Source organism: Nematolebias whitei, chromosome 5 (genome assembly GCF_014905685.2).
Source record: "Nematolebias whitei isolate Nwh7 chromosome 5, NemWhi1, whole genome shotgun sequence".
NCBI classification, from domain to species: domain Eukaryota; kingdom Metazoa; phylum Chordata; class Actinopteri; order Cyprinodontiformes; family Rivulidae; genus Nematolebias; species Nematolebias whitei.
In genome coordinates this window covers 24,680,866-24,684,284 of record NC_056502.1, presented here as the reverse complement: position 1 = coordinate 24,684,284, position 3,419 = coordinate 24,680,866, and positions in this window count along the sequence as shown.

Sequence of the window (3,419 nt, the reverse complement as noted above, 5' to 3'; positions counted from 1 at the left end):
ATTTTTTTTAATTTTTACTTAATTTTGTCTTATCAGCTTCTAAAAACAGCAGTGTCAAACAGGATTTCTGAGAATAAAATCCAACTTCACTGGTAAAAAAAAAGCCACCACACACACACACACTTCTGGTACATGTTGAACACAGCCAGTTCTTCCCTGCCTACCATATTTTCTGCCGTACATATCGCACCACCGTAAAAGTCGCATCAGTCCAACAATGTCTAATAAAGTGGAAAAATCCATAAATACGTTGCTTTGCCGTATACGTCGCATCTATTACGCGTCAGTGCTGACAGCCCGGAAATGTGGGCCGATGTTGTGCCAAATATTGATTGGCTGCCAAATGGCGGCGGGAGCGTGCACGGGAGGACTTTAGCAAAAATTTAACAAGATTAACAATTAAAAACAATTATTTGTTTGCTCAAAATTATAGCAAAAGTGTGTCTCAGTCTAACTTTTCCTTAATAAATGCATTTTGATGGTCACATCAGCTGCATTTCAACAGCCGATACGCGGAAGTAAGCGCGTGCACGGCAGGACTTGCTGTGCATTTCTTCGAAATTTAACAAGAAAACCACCTAAAAACAATGATTTGTTTGCTCGACTGTATAGTTGAAATTTTACTTAATAAATGCACTTCATTGGTCAAATTAGCTGCATTTCGCCGGCGCAGCGAATTGAAGCTGATGTGACAGTTGCTCCAGGTGAGCTGCTCGCTAGATGAAGGTTTGCAGGTTGTGGCAAGCAAATTGTGTCATTAATAGCCACTTTTTACCTATTATATGACACAACGGCATGCCATATTTTCGAATGCCATCTAGCGGCTAAATGGTAGTGTTCAACATTTTCAGTCAGAATGAATGGAAACGGTCATATCTCAGCCAAACAGTGGTTTATAAATATGGTAAAAATCCATAAATACATTGCTTTGGCGTATACGTCGCAGAGCATGTAAATTATGCAAAAAACTGCAACTTATACTGTAAAAAATATGGTAATTCTAGCATTAACATATCCACAGCAGAAGGTGTGCGCTGGGGAAATGAATGAACAGGATGATTTTTTAAACTCTGGTTAGATTTGTCACTCCAGCATCATCTGAACATTTTGAGCAGCTCCTGGTTATACGGTAGTATATTGATAGGTCTGATCTTGATCATCTTTGATACAAAACACAAGACGTTAACAACAAGTTGATCCGCTTCTGTTTCTAGGTGTGTGAAAAGGATTGTTGTAAGAAGTCAGTATGATTTAAAGTCCAGACATGCAGAAGGAATCGTGGGAGTTTTATTACCGAGCCTAAACGGTCCCCTCTTAAACACAGGCTTCTCTAAAGGTAGGGAGATGTGGAGATGTACACGTGTTTGCCAAATGGTCTGAGAACAAAAATAAAGCCCGTTTCTCTTTTAACTCCTGTTTAAAACCCAGAAATATCTCCTGAAGGAATCATTGTTTGGTTTTTATCATTATGATCATTTCTGCACAGATTTTATTTCTTTTAAACATTTGTACAACTCCAGCATGAATAACTTTTCCTGCTCCCACTCAGGAAGTAAAGTGAGACAAGCCTTGCATTTGATCGTTGAACTTCTGAGCACTCCAGCTATGCAACAAACTCTCTTCTGCACAGTTACAGCTGGGGCTGGGTCATGCGGAACCTGCATGGAAACAAGGATTTGGACTTTATTTTTTATTTATGGGCGAGCTGCAAAAATAGTTTAACTGATTCAGGAGCGTTTGTATTTCTTGCTTTTATCAGTTTAGTTGTAGGCAACATGACTGTGATTGTAGATCTGATTAACTGCGGGGCAGCTTTTTATTTTATTTATACATTTAATTAAACTAACCATGAAAGTTTATTACAGATGTGCCTGTTCAAACGGTGCATGAGCTGGTGCATGTGTTCGCACAGCTTATCGACCATCTGATGCCACTTGAATCTTTGCTGTGTTTTGGTGTGCAGATGTTTTTTTTCCACCATCTCATCTTATCAGTTGTCCACGACACTACAGTAATAAATCAAGCAGGCAGTGAAGGGGCTCTGACGTCAGTGGCACAGTTGCTTGCGTAATCTTGTCCCATAGATTTGTCATATGGAACAATCCTAAGAAGTAAACACATCAAAATTTTTTCCTCTTTTTTTTCTTTTTTCAGGTTGGGCCTGTAGTGTTTATGTTCACTGCAGTTCACATTATAAGCCATTATTCCTCCCCAACGTGGAGAGTGAAATGCATTAGAGGGCACTTCCTGTTTCCTGTTATCTTGGCTGTAAAGAGGTGAATGATGAGCATCAAGGACGTACAGTTTCATGATGTTACTATGTTTGTGGAAATCTGACAAGCTGGCAGTCCAAGCATGAAAAAAATGTGCAAAACACTTAAATCATTGTTTGTTTAATAGTAGTGTTCCTTAAAGGAATGTGTATTGTCCAGCGCCTTGCAGGCCATCATTTCAAATAATGATCTAGCGCAGGGCTTTTCAACTGGCGGCCCACGGGCCACTTCTGGCCCGCAGGTTACTTCATTCCGGCCCAACAAAGAGTTCATTAAAAAAAAAAAAAGTTTAGTAACATTGTAATACTGTAGTCCCTCATTTATCACGAGGTTTAGGGGACCACGCCCCCGTGATGAGTGAAAAACCGTGAAGTAGGGATATAGCAGTCCAAGTTCAAGTTTCACTCTCAATTATCCTCATTGTGTGTAAATAAACAATTTAAATACTGTAATATTTTAAATACACAATTCATGCATCATGGGTTGTTTATTTAAAATATTACAGTATTTAAATTTAAATTGTACAGAAGAGAAGCGCAGCAGGACATCAAAGGGTTAATTCTTCACGCAGCAGCAGCAGCATGGAGCAGAAATGAACTTCTTGATCAATTACACTGAAACAACTGAACATAGAAGTTCTAAAATAATTGAAAAATAACTTTTAACACTTAGACATTTTTATGATGATTTTGCTATGTGACATATTTTGAATTTTAAGTTGGAGACAAAAGTCAATCGGTGCAGCTGGACAGTATGCAGCAGGAGAAATGTGAGGGTGGAAGAGAGCGGAGGGAGCTTCTCCCTGCACCTGTGGACTGCACACAGGTGCAGCAGGTGCTTAATCATTTTAAATAGTTTATTTTAAATAAATGATCCATGGCTTATCCATCAATTGTGTGTCATGCCTAGTGTTACTTTGAAAAACCGTGAAAGAGTGAGTCTGCGAAAGTCGAACAGCGAAGTAACGAGGGACTAATGTACTTGGTTTATTTACATAAATTCATCTCAGTTCAGTTTATTCATATAGCACCAAGTCACTATAGAAGTTGTCTCAGGGCACTGATCAGAAACATTCATATATTTAAAAAGTAAGGAATTACTATTATATAATAAAATGACTATATAGTCATTAAATATATATATATT